Genomic DNA, 17,827 nt, shown 5'->3' on the forward strand with positions numbered 1-17,827 from the left:
GTGTGTGTGTGTGTGTGTGGCACATCTCGCCCTCCCTCAAACGAGTGTAATTACTGTGGTAATTACTTTTCGTTGTAAGAACAATTCATCAGGGCCCGTGAAACTACATATTAGTACTTAATGAAACAAGCTAACCCGCAAATCCCCCCCCAAAAAAACACTGACTGAACAATAATAAAGAGGAAATGTGAATTAAAATATGTGACATGCAATGCTTTGCAACACAAGACATTTAATGCGGGGAATTGTTTTCGTAAAACATTTAGTAAAATCATGATTTACCATAACAACATAAGAAAAACATAACATTTCAATAATAGCATTTGTTTTTACACACAACATTATAAATATGCATTAAAAAAAAAAATATATATATATATATATATACAGTATAAAGCACTTTCTCTAAATGAACATCTTCATCAGTTCAAGAGAAGGACATCCTTCTTTAGTTATCATCTCATTTAGTGTACACACACAAAGCAGGCATAACAATAAGAGGAAATTAAAAACAAAACAAACGCAAAAAGAAATAACTTTTTTTTTTATTTCTATGGCCTCTTTTCTGTGTAATTTTGGTCTCTCTCATGTTTGACATCAAAAGATCTAGAAATTGTTTCTCCCTGACTGTTGTGTAGTCTGTAATTATTAATCTGTCTTGCAACATGAATGCCTTCAGGGCAGAGCACACACAAAAGAGCCTTCTGCTCATCTCTGATGTGGAGCAACCAGCAGACAAAAAAACACAGAAAGAAAGAAAGAAAAAGAAAAACAGGCGTCTAAACAAGAAAGAAACAAGAAAAAGGTGAAGCCACAAAAATAGCTCTCTCTGAACATTTTGAGACGTTCCAGAGAGAAGAAGGAGCAGCTCATCGCGAGGAAGAGAAGATTAGTTAGTTAGCGAGTTAGAGGTTTAGTTAATTGTTCATTTCTCTTCGTCTGTCTTTATGGTGAAGAATACCAACAAGATCCTATTCGTGTTACAATAACAGCAATCACAAATTTGTTTAAACACACTCAACATGAAACCAAAACTGCTCCTTTTCACTTTCTTCATACGTGCTCTGGGTTTTATTGTAAAGAATTAATCAGTCAACATTATTCCAAAGAAAACAAAACGTCTTGCTTCGCCTCTGAAATGACTTTATTTTTTGGTTGACGTCATCAAGCCCTCTTATTTTTTAACCCCTCCCTTCTAACCACCTGCCAAAGAGACCACTATTCATCATCCAAGCAATTCCTGATGGATAAAATCATCATATGATGTTGTTGTACATTCTTTCTTTGCAATATAGACATGGTGTGAGCCACTGACTTTTAAAGGGGTCATATGATGCTTTTTTAAAGATCATTATTTTGTGTATTTGGTGTAACAGAATATGTTGACATGCTTTAATGTTCAAAAAACACATTATTTTTCAAATACTGTACATTATTGTAGGTCCTCTATGCCCCGCCTCTCTCAAACGCTTCGTTTTCTACAAAGCCCCCTCCTTAGAGTCTTAACTTTGATAAAGAATATCTCTTTGGTTTTGAGACTTTAGTCTTTGCAACTTCAGGGATCTTATCTATGCACAATCAGCTTGTAACACTCCAAAGAGAAAGGAAAACTTGAAATCGCATCATATGACCCCTTTAACTACCTTGTTTGTTTAAATATCATAAATGGATTGTCATAGAGACTGCAAAATAAAGACAAGGGGATGACGTATGAAGTCTGGCTTCAATCCCTAGTGTCCTCAAGCATTGTTGTGGCATAAAAAGTGACTAGTTCTTCTACGGAATACCTTGTAGACACCATTATGGTTTATAAATGGGAGCATTCACCATTTTGGTCGCACCGTTTAAGGTTAAGACTGATGCACAGACTGAATTCATAGGAGCTTTATGGTGGGTAAGACATCTACAATGAGGCAAATTACCACCTCATAGATAACAAAACGTTATCATTAGGAATTTTCAACCAGTGGTTCTCAACTACTGTCCATCTGTCTAGGATGTTCCGTATCAGTTACAAAATATTATTACTTGCCTATAAGGCCCTTAATGGGTTAGCTCCTGCGTACCTAACTAGTCTTCTACCACGCTACAATCCATCACGCTCCCCAAGGTCGCAAAACTCTGGACTTTTGGTAGTACCTAGGATAGCAAAGTCCACTAAAGGAGGTAGAGCTTTTTCACATTTGGCTCCCAAACTCTGGAATAACCTTCCTGATAACGTTCGGGGTTCAAACACACTCTCTCTGTTTAAATCTAGATTAAACACACATCTCTTTGGCCAAGCATTCAAATAATGCATATCATAATCTTGTACTGAAGTTATATCTGATCAAATGCACATTATTATTCTTTAGTTTGGGTTAAACAAATCAATGTTGCTTGGTTGGAACAGCAGCTACGCTAATTATGTCCCTATTTGTTTCTCTGTTTTTGCCACGGGAACTAGGATTTACACAAACTTCAGTCTGGATCCAGAACACCTGAGAAGAGATGATGCCAACCCCTCAGAGGACCTCAGATGATGCCAACCCTGAAACAACATACAGAACTACCACATTTTGCTATAAGTTTGATTGCATCATATAATAATTGCTGTTAATAGTGTTCATCATCTGTTTGATTACGTCTTTAATTGATTTTTCCGTACATTTCTGCCATATGTACATTAACTGACAGTCACCACTGATAAGCTACCACTAAATATTGTAGAACCTTAATTTGCTGTAAAGTTGCTTTGCAACGATTTGTATCGTGAAAAGCGCTATACAAATAAACTTGAATTGAATTGAATGTTCCCCCCACCTGCGGCCCGCGACGCTTGGGACAGGCTCCAGCGGTTTGGTGGTTCTCAACTGGTTGGTCTTTAGTTGTTGTGTTGCATCTGTTTTTTTTTTTCTACATCCTCCTATTTGGTCTAATAACTTTACACAGTGGCCCTTTGCAGTTCAAAGGTAATACAGATAATTTTAGTACATTTTAACATCTGATTTTAAGTTTTTTACTTTTGTATAGTAAGTGAAGTGAAGTGACGTGATGTGTAGCCATTTGTGCTCTGCATTTAACCCATCCAAGTGAACACACAACCGAGCAGTGGGCAGCCATATTGCTGCGACGCCCGGGGATTCGGTGCCTTGCAGTTGGGGGTTCGGTGCCTTGCTCAAGGGTCTCACCTCAGTCGTGGTATTGAGGGTGGAAGAGAGCACTGGTCAGCACTGGTCATACCCCCACCTACAACCCCTGCCGGACCTGACACTCGAACCCACAACCTTAGGGTTACAAGTCTGACTCTCTAACCATTAGGCCACGACTGCCCCCAAGTACTTCATTGTGTTGAGCCTTTGTGTGAAAATTTGTGTCCTGCAGCAAAACCAGCTGGGAACCACTGGCCAAACCAAAACAAAAATAGTGCATTCTGTAATAAACAACATGTGTAACACTAAATACTGCCTTGTTTTGAAGGTACTGTTTAATGGCTGTGTAGGTGCATTCTGAATGCAACAGAGGCTGACTGTGGTTTGAAAACACTTGCTAAAAACTTGCCAGTATACTACACAGATCTACAGTAAGTCCCTAAAAACTGGGCCCAATGTATTGTGTTAATGCAATATATGGTGTTAATATGAAGGTTAATATGTTTTCTGTATTCAGTATCCCCATATTTTGAATTGCGCACTGCGTTTAGTTTTAGGGCTACAATAAAATGATTGCAAACTAATGTCCTGGCAGAAAATAACCAGTACCTATGTTTTTCTTTCAGCTTACAAGAAGATCTATAAACGAGCATCATCAAGTTTCAAGAAGGCTAAGGTTCATCTTATGGTTTCTATGGTTTCTATGTAGGTGCACTGCTGTGAGAACGCAACAAAGGCTGACCAAGGGTGTGGAAGTGGAGAAGAGCAGACAGTCCGTCACAGAGAGGGGTGAGATGAGAAGGCAGAACGAGGAAGGAACAAATAAAGCAACGCGGCAGGGAAAGGGGAATGCCAGCTACGCAGAGGCCGTCGGCTTTGGCTGGGGTTTGTGTTCGGAGAAGAGTGGAAGACGAGCAGACTCAAATTAAAGATGTGCCATCAAACCAGAGGAAATCCTTCTCATCCTGCACTCTTTAAGGGGATTTTTTTGGGGAAAAGCAGAAGGAAGGGATTTAAGGAAAGGGCAACAGTGCTTCCGACTAGCCACAAGTCAGACAGGAGGGTCAATTTTCCAAACCTCCTTAACCACAGGACGCCTCCAATGTGGAGAGCAGGACGCTTCGATGGGGAGCTTGTACTGTAAATAAGACTGGAGATGCTGCTAATTCAAATGCTATTGCCACACAAACGCACCCATTCATTTTCATCCAGCCAGCTCCGCAGAGGCCGTCGGCTTTGGCTGGGGTTTGTGTTCGGAGAAGAGTGGAAGACGAACAGACTCAAATTAAAGATGTGCCATCAAACCAGAGGAAATCCTTCTCATCCTGCACTCTTTAAGGGGATTTTTTTGGGGAAAAGCAGAAGGAAGGGATTTAAGGAAAGGGCAACAGTGCTTCCGACTAGCCACAAGTCAGACAGGAGGGTCAATTTTCCAAACCTCCTTAACCACAGGACGCCTCCAATGTGGAGAGCAGGACGCTTCGATGGGGAGCTTGTACTGTAAATAAGACTGGAGATGCACACAAATGCACCCATTCATTTTCATCCAGGCTTCGTTCAACCCGTCCGATGCCTGAGTCTCTGGCAACCACGGTCGCAAAGAACCTGGGCTTGTGACCTTCACGCCACCTGACCCGTGATGGATCCCACAATAAACACACTTTGTCTGACTATACAAAAAAGAACAAAGAATTTACTCTACAGGCTGTAGATTTACACTGACAAATTAGTGACACACACAAGTGTAATAACCCATGAGTGTTGGGGAAGACACTTGCTAAAAATAAAAAAGACAAAAAAACAAGCCTTTTGAAAATATTTAATATATTAACATATGCTCTGAAATTACTTTATTACTTTAGTATTATCTTTTTTTCCAGAGGTAATACATTTTAATAAATTATAAATATTACATATATCAGCTATATTTACCTGCAATATACTTTTTATAACAACTTTTGGTTACACTTTATTTTAAGGTGTCCTTGTTACAGTGTAATTATACATTTAAGTACTGAGTAATATTAATCAACTACATGTACTTACTATATGGTTAGGTTAGGATTAGGGTTTGACTTAGGGTTACTTGCATGTAATTATGCATAATTAATTGTTATTATAATAGTAAGCACATGTAACATGTGTAACAAGGACACCTTAAAATAAAGTGTTACCAAACTTTTATATTTGCATTTGTATTTGATATTTGTAAATGCCCTGTAAAGCAAAATGCCATGTGGGGACTTCAATTTTTGAGTCATGAAAAACAAAAAAAAATCTTTTGAAATGAATCAGACTTCCCAAATCCCAGTTTGTGCTAAAAAGCTCAATTCGGATTGTAATTGTTTCTCATGGGGACATAAGCTTTTTTCAGCATTTACAGGGGTTAGTCTGTGATTTTATTGCCGTCCGAATCCAAAATATCTGTGTTTTTCTCCCACCACCCGCGTAAAATTCCCCGGCCGGAATTTCCTACTGTTTTACCTACTGAATCCAGTTTACAAATTACAAGAAGAAATCGATTCAAAATTCACTGCTTAAATGTCTTTTTTTTTTTTTTTTTACCACTGCCGAACACCGTATGCATAGGCGGAGGGTGAACCAACTCCAGGGTAAGGCTAAAAGCAGCCAAATGTATTAAACATCATAAACCCGTCTTTTTAGGCAAGAACCAGACATGGGTTAAGACAAGGCTAAGCCTTCCCCAGCCTTACACACGCTCCGCCTATGACCGTAGGGTAACTTTTGCACTTCGCTGTAATTTGCATGCATATTTATTACTGAAATGCTGGAAAGTATTTAGAAGGGCAATATTTCATAACTGCTCCACCACCATAGGCAGACCATGTGTAAGGCTGGGGAAGGCTTAGCCTTAGGCTTATTTTTGCTTAGGGGAGCAAAAATGCCCCTGCACAAACAAATTAAATCTATTACGTCTGTTGCTAACAAAGTGAATATGAATAGACAGTGTCGATTGCGGCATTAAATTAAGATCTGCTCATGTTGCACCGTATTTCATGTTAGGTGTTTTTTCAGTGTTGCGCATTTTAACCAATCACACACATATCTGTTGAGCTTAGGAATGCAATGGCCAATCAGAAGCGTTCAGATGAGTCATCATTCAAACTCATCAGTTTTGTTGAGTGCGCGCGTGTTCGCTGACTGAATTCCGGACTCTTGCGAATTCTCTCATCATAAACAACAAAGCGCAGATGTACGTACAATGTAAGTAAGAGATTCATTTCACAGTGTATACAGCTTCAGTGATTATAACGAGAGTTTTGTTTTTTTGAGAGTGCTTAAACTCGCGATAGATCAATGTTAGTGATACTTTCTATATAAAATATATTTGCTGTTTTAAAACCGTGGAAAGAAAACGTTATATAATGATCAATTTCTAACATTTTTAATAAATTGTAATCACGTTAAATACAAATTCAGTCCCATTAAACATTTTTTTTTAGCCTACATGACACCCATGTCTGGTTCTTGCCTAAAAAGACAGGTTTATGATGTTTAATACATTTGGCTGCGTTTAGCCTTACCCTGGAGTTGGTTCACCCTCCGCCTATGTCCACCACAGCAACGTAAAAATTTTAAATGGGTCATATATACTGACTGCTTAATTTTATATTGGATTTTTTTTCATCATACATATCATAAATATTCTATATGTCACCAAGCATCTGAACGAAACCATCTGGCTAAAAAGCTGTACAAACTCCAGATTATATACGCAGCATCTTCATATTAGACTCACACTTGGCCAACACTCCGTCTCTCTGGACGTGGGCTATAAACACACTAGGAGAGACATATGGATTCCAGGTGGATTACACCTCTCCACACCAGTGTGAAGCCAAAAGCTGTCCACTCCATGAGCTCATCATGACGGAATGATAACACATCCAGCACCAGATCAAAGCTGGGGCCCAAAAAAGAGGCAACACATTAAAGCCAGAGAGAAAATGCAAAGCTGAAATTTTCAGCGTCCTCAAAAGAGGAGTGCCTCATTCCTCAGTGCCCAGAGCCAGAAACGCACAGAAACAGCCTTGCGCACTTTACGACTGACATGCAAATACGCACCGTTCAAAAATAACAGCAGCCGCTGCATGAGCATGCAGTCTTAACACCCTGCGCTCATGGTCAAATATCCGCCTAAGCTTTGAGGAGATGGCCAGTTATTGATTGAGATGTGACTTTCTTGCTTGTCATTTTATACCCAATGTAATGCAATCTCTAGTAGAGTGGGAAGTTCAATGACAAATATATCATTCTTCCAGCAATTTCAGACTACATTCTGAATAACATACTACAGCCGCAGAATACAGAATGCATACTGTGCAAATTTTCTTTAGATGCATATAATACCCACGTGGTCTACATTTGATTTGCAGTATACTACAGGTCAAACTATGCTGGGTAGATTATCCCACAATGCAATGGGCTCGACTTGACATTATATTTCTATCCACCTTATTTTTCACACAAGAGCAGGCCATTTGTATTACTTGACAAATTTATAAGTTATTTTACTTTTACAAAAACAGTCCGTCATGCTTCTTTATATTGCAAATTGGTATTTGTTATAATTGTATTTTAATTGGTGTGCAGTGCAAACAGTTTAACCATTTATTGCACTTTGTTATTCTTCTATTTACCTATAGCAGCTAATGAACTGGAAGTCTTGCAGATTCAAAGCTTACTTCTACATTGCAAAATAAGGTGGATAGTGAGAGATGAAAGTAATTACAGACATGATTTTTAACACCTTCTTGACTCATTATTTGATTTGACTGACAAAAGTTGAAACATTTTTACACAAATTTAGATTACAAAAATGCAAAACTGATGACAGATGATAACAGGATGGCACTTTCTAACTGAAATACATGATGAGGTCACGAGAATGCAGCATACTACTGATTGAAATTCAGTAAGCTAGTATTCCACCCCAAACCCAGCCATATAGCCTCCAAGTACAGGATCATGAAATCAACATGCAGCTCAGTGTGCCAGCGATATGCATTTTTCTTCTTTCAGAGTGCCTGCATGCTTTCAAAAATATTTGCTTCGACAAGCTTTGATGGTGAGAAAATATTTGGCAACCGTTTTTGAAAAACCGCTAAAAGTTTTTTTTCTTTTAAATTTGTGATTGACCCAAATAGACATGCAATCACTTATTCGAGCCAAATAAGAAACGCACCAGTTGTTGTTCACCAGCATTGATTGTTGCGACCGTGTGGACCACCGGGAGTGTGTGCTGCTGAATCAGTGAAGTGTGTTACTCTTGGGTGGGATTACATTCAGGGACGCCTCTTAATTAATGTCATTCCCAGTGCAAAAGACACACTCAATGACACACACCATAAACCTCCTGCTTTAAGTGTGGGGCGATTATTCAATGATGTGGTTTGCATATGATACAAGAAAACAACATCTGCATCCCTTTAAAACTTCCAGAGGAAATTCCAAACACGTAGTTTTCAGCTTAGCACTGAAAGGTTATTCCTGCCGTGCCAGATGATCAGTGTGTCTGCATGGCGCCCCCTACAGGAAGAGCAGGTGTCTGCAGGAAGCAGGGGCTGATGGTATGCATGTAATGCTCTGTGGAAAGTGTTACTGTGTTCGATTTAAATGCTTTCAGATGCACGGACCAGCGGGGCTGTTTTCTCCATTCCTATGCAACAGGACACGCCTCCCGATTCTCTCCTAGAAACAGCGAACGAATCCCCGCCGAAAGGCCTTCTCTCAATGTGTTTTTGGACACTTTGGATTCATTAATTTATAGTAATGCTTCAGAACATCAGGCATGTGTTAGTCACACATGTATGGAGACCATAACTCATAAACAATGCAAAGTTAGAATGAAGAGGGAAAAAAAATTCACATAACTACAAACAAGTTAAAACAGATGATGGGAATAAAAGTGCGTTCTTGCCACATATGCAGAACGTCATTTGCCTGTAAGTTCTCTGAAATTCAGCGTGTTTGTGGCGTTGGGTGAGTTGCACAAGCATGTATTTGAATCAACTTAACAGATCAAAGCTGAGATCAGATTTCAGTCACCTATCCACGATCAAGAGTTTAAAAATGAAAGCGTCTACACAGCAACACATGCGGACTGTTTACTGCCAAGAGCAATACTGCAGACTTTCAATCAGGCAGCACTCAAGAACTGACTCCTCTTTATGCTGAGATGAAGGGTCATGCATGTTTCTTCAACTATGGACATGTTTGACCCACTTTGCGACTTTTAGAAAATGAACTCTTCAAGCTCTCAATAGTTTATATAGTTTGTCCACTAACAATGAAGAATTATGTCAACATGTCAACATATAAGTATCATGTTTGATCACATTCTGTGGTGGAAATAACACTGTAGACATTTCTGGAACAAAGTGGCGGATGTCTTTGTCTTGCTATAGCTAGCACTGTATGTATCCTAAACAGGGATTGAAATTAACTTTTTTACTCATCAGCCAATTTGGCTACTAAATTTTTAAGTTACCGGCCATTCATAACTTCTACCAGCCAAAAAAACCCCGAAATAAACCAACAGCTTGAGGCTGTCTACATGACAAAGCGACTGTTGCAAATCATTTTGTGTCGGTACTAAGGGTGTGCGATATTGACAAAAAATAATATCTCAATATTTTCTGGGATTTTATCGATAAAGATAATTAGACAATATTTTGCTGAGTGTGTTATTGTCGCCAAACTGGCTAGTGATTTGACAGCGTTACCCGCCACAGCTGATTTATATACCCGCATTTGGCGGGTTGGCGGGTGTTAATTTCAAATCCTGATCCTAAACCAAAATAAACAAACACACACATTTTCTGAAATGAAATGATACAAAATAAAAATATTATCTCTTTATTTATGATGAAAACAGCATTACAAGTGAGACATTATAAAATGTAAATAACTGTATACAAATGTATGTAAATAATCTGATAAATACTGAAATGGTTTATGCTTATTTCACTCACAGCGGCATTGTTTTAAGCACTAATATAGATAAAACAGTATACAATGTTTACAGAAAAGTTATTTGAAAAGTAAATAAAAAAATATTAAGGCACTGAGTTTCAAAGATAGTTTCAATATGACTCTCATATAACAACAACAAAAAGTTGAAATTGCATACATCACAGTTTAAGAAACACCCACAAATTCATGGTCTGGAAAAATAATGAAATATCTATTGTTATTGTCTTTAATTGAATAATGACAAAATTTCGTGTATGCATTAAAGCATGCTGGCATATAATCAGACATGTGTGCAATGTTCTACAACAGCGCAACTAGTAACTGTCATTCATCACAAAGCCTTAAACCACACATGGGATAGTGTGACTTAAATATGCCTGGAATTGAATTTTCTTTAACTTCCTGGACTTTTTATTTAATTTTCTAGACTGGACAATCTCTCCACATCAAAAAGTCACAACCTAAAAAGAGAGAGGTCTTTTAACAGAAATGTAGTATATTTAAGTGTAATGGAGCATTCACACTGACAACAATTAAATCAATGGAGGTCACCAATTGTTGCAATGCTGGTTGCAAGTACACTGATATAGCCATCTGAATCAGGCAGCAGATTACATTCAGAGCTTTACTACATGACTGTGCATGTGCAATAAGGCCAATCTCTATTGCTTGTGTTGACATCACTCATGAAATAGCAATGATATCTGTATTTTTAACCCAATATCGTATTAATTTTTCTTTCAGCACTAACTTTTGGTTAAAAAATTTGGTTGATATAATTTGCTTGGCACATCAGATGTGAGTGTGCATGCAGTGTGCTCTGAATGTAGTAAGCCATCCAGACATGCAAAACAAAGTTCATATACTGCACTATGCATAATGCAAAATAGTAAGAGTAGTATGCCACTGCAAACGCAACCTAACTCCCTGACTCTCCCTTGCTTGGAGCATCAACTGGAGCAGAACAACAAAAATACATATCCAAATCCAAATGAGGCTCTTCTATGTCTGTTGGAGCTCAGCAAAATCAAGTTTTGGTAGGAGAGGAGATTTGTGCAAATTCAAATGATGAGTTTAATCTGCGCTTAATCTAGGGAATGCAACACTATCGTCTTCAAAATGAGGAACAGAGTTTAGGGCCAGCTGGTTTATTTTCTTGCCTATTCTTATCCTCCGTTTGATCCAGCGGGACTGCAGTGATTAGTCCGTTTGATGTTGGCCTCTGAATCCCCAGGGATGTGCCCCCTTCCCTTCCTCCCCCACCAGAGCCGGACTGGTCTGCAGCCGAAACTCAAAGAGATCCGCAGCTGCAGACGTGGGACAACACAGCCGGGCCAAGCACATACCCCTGTGGCACTCTCCTCATGCGAGTGTACACTGACAGTCATGCCACATTTTAAGTCAAACGGTCTACTGCACTGTCATTTGCAGTGATGGGAACTGAATTGGGCTGTTTAGGTGACGCTGCTGTCTTGCGTAACGTGTGCTTAAACAGAGATAGATGCAAAGCATACAAGCATCTCTCTATGCAAATCCAAGCATGAATGGAAATAATCCTGAGTTCACTGACTTGACTGGGAATTATTAAAAAAGACGCTATGGGTAAATAAAAGCAGCAGGAAGGGACAAGAAAGGGTTTTCAAAGGCATTCAGCTCCAAGAAGTTCTTGTATCACCTTCGTCGAAATAAAACCAAGACCAGTTTGAACATTCAGAACACAACGGTTCATCATGTATATGCATTTCCTCTGATGATCAGACAAACACACTGATCACAAACAGCTAACTTTGTGTTTTTTCCAAGCGTGGTAGCTCACTATGGTATTGCCATAGCAACAGAAAGTTAAACAATGCACCAATTCTCATTTGCATTGGGAAGGGGGTGGTTCTTTTGATGGGAAGGGGGCTCAGACAAACAAACAGCTCACCAGCTGCTTGTGTCTACATGCATACATGTTTAAATTCACATGCGCATATCGAAAGGGCATGCAAAAACGACAAAAGTATAAATACTTTATAAAAAATACAAGCAAAAATGCTAAAAGTCATGCTAAATATTACATACATTTTCATAGCCTCTCTGTAAAACATATGCACATGAAAGTGTGTCCAACATGCCAGCCTGCATATAATGCTGTGAGCAGCCAGCACTTTATGCGGTTTCATCTCGTTTAAATTTCTCCGCTCATCCTCTGATCTCCGCTATCAGGCGGTGCTCTCTTGATGTGTGTGCTGGCTGGCCGTTTGAAGTTATGTGCTGACTTTAAAGCGGCAAAAAGACCCTGAACGCAGGTAGGTAGCAGATCGGGGATCCTGGGTGCTCGTTAGCCCAATGACTGTTTAATTAGCTCGATGAGCGCTGCAGTGTAAATGTGCTTGCCTATTGACACAAATGGGCATCTGTGTTGTTCATTGCTCATGCGGGGCTAATTTATTCATCCTAAGTCATGTGTGTCTGGTGCACGCGTACGTCAGATAACGGGACTCGTTTCATCTCGACACTTTAAAGCAACGGCGGAGAAAAAAAAATCACAATTCAGCAGATGAAAGGAAGTGTTGTGCTATACGGAACAAGACATGCAAAACGTCCTGGAACGGTTTTAAATTACATATGTGCCAATGACAGCCAGACCTGCTTTCTTTTGCTTAATAGTTGTCCCATTTTAGGTTTTTTTTTTTTTTGACAAAAGATCCAACAATAAACTGCTGTAAGATTTCATATGTTTGTCTATATATCAAGAAGTCATATGTTTGAATTTTGATACAAAGGAATAAAATACTGTAGGAACCTTTATGTTAGATCAATGTGGTTATTTTAAATATTATATAAAATAGTGAATGCATCATCTATATTTATATAATATATAACTCACATTGTGCTGTAGTATAGTGAAAAAGGGGGAAAAAAATTGGTACGTGTCTCTCCCCCCAGGATGAGACAATATTGGAATATGGATATACTTTGGAATATGGTTATACTTTGATGTTGCACATGCATCTGAAAAACAACAAAGGGCACAGAGTGAGCTGATGTGAGAAAAAGTGCACATTCCAAGTCCTAAACATGAGAAGTGCTTTATATTAAGTGCTTCAAACTAACTCTTAAGCCTTTACATTACACACTACATTTTTTATTCCATTGACTTTCATTCTTATGTATGAGAATGGAGGAGACAGGAACGTAAGCTCACATGAATTTTGCTGCCTTCCAAAGTTTAGTTTTAGTGAAATCTGCCCTGCGAATTCATAGCACATGAAGACGTGTGGCCAATAGAAGATTGATACATCATGGCGTGCCCTCTGAGCTAAATTAAAAGAACGCTAACTTTAAATCTGAAGGATTGCACTGTAAAGTGGAATAGATTGCATGTTTTTTACATTTTGGATGTGTTATATGTTACGACCGTTGCAGTGTGCATAGAAGTCTAATGTCACAGTGGCTTAAAACGCCATGCCCTCCTGACAGATGTGTTTTGTTTAATTTGAAAGTTTTTTTTCTCAAATATGTTTTTTTTTTAATGCATTCTGTTAATTGACAGAATTGTTTTCATAATCATTACTGAGCTACAATATCAAGGGCAATAATTAACAATAATTTGTTTTGTCAATTGCAGCCCTACGCTGTAATGAGTTCCTGTTTATTAATTTGATAATTTACAGAACATACATTATGTAGGCTATTTAAAATGTAATATAATTTAAATTCAATTTCTTAATTTCACATCACTACACAATTGCAGTATAAATACATGTAATTATAAAAATTGCCCTTAGAAAGGTTAAAAATGCCCCTTAATGGAAGAGATCATTTCTGTCCCTGATGCGGTTCCTAAGAGAAAAGAAACAAGCCGACCCCTTCCCTAGAGATAGGCACATTCTGCGGTACCCTTCCTCTTTTGCCTTCTTTTCCAAAAATGTGTTGATGAAAACACATTTTAAGTTATACTGGAACAAAGTGACGGGAAAAAAAATCAGAAAGTGTGTCATGGAAATGTTTTCCTGTAAAAACTGTTAATTAAGAACCAGGTCTTGTGCTCCAGGAGATGATGATGTCACATGTCCACTGGCAGAGTTAATGACTGAAATCTAATTAAACACGTACAGTAATTGCCAAGAGTGCGTGATGCACCAGGACAAGGGCCAAACAAACAAACAGCAAATAATGAGCTCATCGGTGGGTCGGGTCCAGCCTGATGTCATTCTTCAACCTAAATGGGAGGTTTTCCACCAATGTTTAGACACTGTAAATAATCTCACATCTGCGCCTGGTGGGTAAATTGAACATGGCACGCAGCTTATCAGGGGAGTTTTGCTGATTTTCCGTGAGTGACAGTGAAAAAGCAAGGCCAGACGTACTCGAACGGCGTCTAACCTGAAGTGTGTGATTCCACCCGGCACACAAACCCTGCGAGCTTCCTCAAAACGCCATCCTAACCACTTCCACATCTCCCGCTGCATTCCTGCGGTTGGGAACGGGCTCCGGGAGCACAGGCAGTAACCCCACACTTGCTCCACATCTAAGAACTCTGCTGTGGGCCAGGAGATGGCCTTCCCAAAACAGGACTTAGAGCAGAGCCTCTTCCACAGCCCCATAATCTAGTCCAGACCACAGCATTGTTCACATTTTAATGGTCTCGGCTAGCACACAACAATACTGGAGCACTGCTGGATATTATGGCTCCAGAGCAGTCGGGGAGGCAAGACTGACCAAATATTGCCCTTGGACACTCAAATGAGAAGCAGCATTTGTGTATCCAAATAACAGTATAATAAATAACTATATTAAAACATTTTATGCAAGGTTTATTGTAACAGTGTACCTGGGTTATTATAGTTAACTAAAACTGAAACTGAAATTAAAACAAAACAAAACAAAAAAAAATTTATTTGAAATATAATAAACCTTAACTGAAATAACATACAGGTGCATCTCAATAAATTAGAATGTTGTGGAAAAGTTCATTTATTTCAGTAATTCAACTCAAATTGTGAAACTCGTGTATTAAATAAATTCAATGCACACAGACTGAAGTAGTTTAAGTCTTTGGGCCATGAATGAGCGCATGTTGGAAATAAATGCGCTGTATTTAATTCTCTCTCTGTTGTCTGTATGCTCATCATTAGTCACGTGAAGTCGGAGTCGGCTAAAAAGAATCCGTCAAGTCCTGTCCCAATAAAGACATAACTTTGCATGAATTAAATAATACAGCCATGAATGAGCGCATGTTGGAAATAAAAGCGCTGAATTTAATTCTCTCTCTTTTGTTTACATGCTCATCATTAGTTTCGTGAAGTCGTCTGCATTTTGCTGTTCACACAGCAAAGGTTGATGCTCAGGAAATGCTCCAGCACGGCCACCGCATGTAACTTTTAACAAGATTCACTTGTTTAAAACACCCTAAATTGTATTAACATTTACTATATAACCATTATTTCGTAAAAACTTTATGTCAGCCAGTTGCCAAGGCAACATTTCTTTTTAACTTGACCTTCAAATAACTAAACTAAAATTTACATAAAAAATTATACAAAATATAAACATGAAAAACAACAAAGACAAAAACTAAAGACACACGCGCACACACACACACACACACACACAAAACCCCTAACACTTTAAGTAAAATGAAAATGTAAAACTAAAAACGGATTCAAATCATTGATAAAAACTATAATAGTATCTCATTGATACTAAAATAACACTACAATATATAGCTGTATGCGGTAATTGAGAACAGGAAACAGCATTTAACTTAATGAAAAAGTAAAGTTAGTGAAAAGGAAAAGTTGTTTGAGATAAACAATTTTTGGTCCAAGTTTATTATTATTATTATTATATTTATTAAATTAATTTTTATTTTATCCCATTAAAAATATGTGTGAAATGAATAACATGCACCATGCATGACAAAATTTTGACAATGACAACATGTATTAATAGAGTGAAAAATGTCCATTTTTGATTTCAAGTTGACTAAAGTGCCTAACAGAATACTAATGTGTACATTAACGTAAAAAAAAAATCTTGAATTGTAAAATTGACTGTAGTGTACTTTTAAAAGAGAAGACTGTACTAATGAATTTGGTGTCACTCAGATAAGCCGCACGTACCTGAGTGAGTCCTCCATCTTGCTCATCTTCCTCTTGCTGTCGGCTCGTTCCTTTTCCAGCTCGGCCTGAAGCATCTTGCAGCTGTGACAGGACAGCAGAAGTGTCAATCACTCAACACGCTTTATCAGCTCCCGCCCTTCAGCGTAACTAAACAGAGCTGATCTAATTTTCTAAAGGTCAGAGGTCAGCCGTGAACAGCCGCTGGCAGACGACTGGCCTGCAGGTGTATACGGCCTCTGCTTTGCAGATGTGCCCTTGACAGAAATCCGCCTCACCGTCCTGTTTTATGACCGGACCGGCCCTTTGAAGGTGGGGCGGCAGGCAGCAGCCAGGTGTCTGAGACTGATCTTAAAACTTATCTTCACCTGATTGTGTCGGCCCAATTATTAAAGCAGCCTTTTTATGACAGTTCTGAAGCTTTGAAGACTTTTGAAAGGGAGCCGCTTGGCAGCAGCTTATATTAAGTCTCATAATTAGCGGGGCAATCAGGTCGGACTATGACTGTCCAGTTATGCCCCCCTTTCATTTGGGAAAATACTTGAGACCCTCATGAGGCTGTGCTTTGACAAACAACTGGTCTCTGTTTCCACCTGGCATTTTTGGTGATCCGATTACAAGTGATCAGTGCTAAATACAGGGGTAAACAGGGTCTAAAATGTTTTGTGATCAGATCACAGAATTTATATACGGGGGTAGACAAAAATGCATGTGACCACATCACATTTACAGCGGGAAAACACTAAGTGTCCTGAATGTGTCCTGGACCGCAGTGAAGCTCCGCCTACTCGCCGCCCAAAAGTGGTCAAAGGATACACGTTTGAAATGCATGTTAATAATATAAATGGTAATGCATCTCACCTGACCACTTGAGATCAGATCACTGAAAACAATGAAAATCTTAATACCAGGTAAAAACAGGGCCTTGTAATCAGCACTAAATATTACAGCCTCAAATGTTCACAATAATCAAAGTGAACTAAAGGCTGGAATGCACTACACGACTTTTAAAATCTGAACAGATTTTTAAAACACTAGGCATCATACACTTACCGACACTTACTTATTGTAAATAGTGACAATGGAAAACTGTCCATCATACACCACACAATTGAGGATCACACACAACCAGACTTTCAAGTCATTCCAATCACAACAAACTCATGCGGAAACGTGCGCCTTGTTGCTAGGAGACATGTTGACACATGAAAACAACGTGTTCTAAAATCGGCTAAAAATATCAAACATGTTTGATATCCTCCGGCTGGATGGAATCATAGTCTGAAGGCAAAAAAACTGGAGTCTTTGACCATTTTATTAGGCTATTGCTGCACGTTTCTTCGTGAAATTGAAATATAACAAAACTAAATTGAAATTTTAAAACAAACCCCAAATCAAACAAGTAAGTTACACAAATAAAAGAAATCTCTTAATATGAACAAACTAGGCTTTGTCTGTGCTCTTTCCATTTAAAATTAGAGGCAACCACTGGATTTTAATCATGATCCAAACAAAGCTGCAGCATACATGCAGCATGAGTAGTTTTTCATCTAAATTAGACTGTATAATTTCGAAATTTGAAGCAAAAACAGA

At 38.6% G+C, this 17,827-nt stretch overlaps 1 pseudogene; it reads right to left on the reverse strand.

Moving 5' to 3' along the window:
• LOC107757088 (centrosomal protein of 112 kDa-like) overlaps positions 1–17,827 on the reverse strand; it is a 95,589-nt pseudogene that overhangs the window by 44,130 nt on the left and 33,632 nt on the right.

This window comes from Sinocyclocheilus rhinocerous, unplaced genomic scaffold (assembly GCF_001515625.1).
Source record: "Sinocyclocheilus rhinocerous isolate Xijiao unplaced genomic scaffold, SAMN03320098_v1.1 scaffold473, whole genome shotgun sequence".
NCBI classification, from domain to species: domain Eukaryota; kingdom Metazoa; phylum Chordata; class Actinopteri; order Cypriniformes; family Cyprinidae; genus Sinocyclocheilus; species Sinocyclocheilus rhinocerous.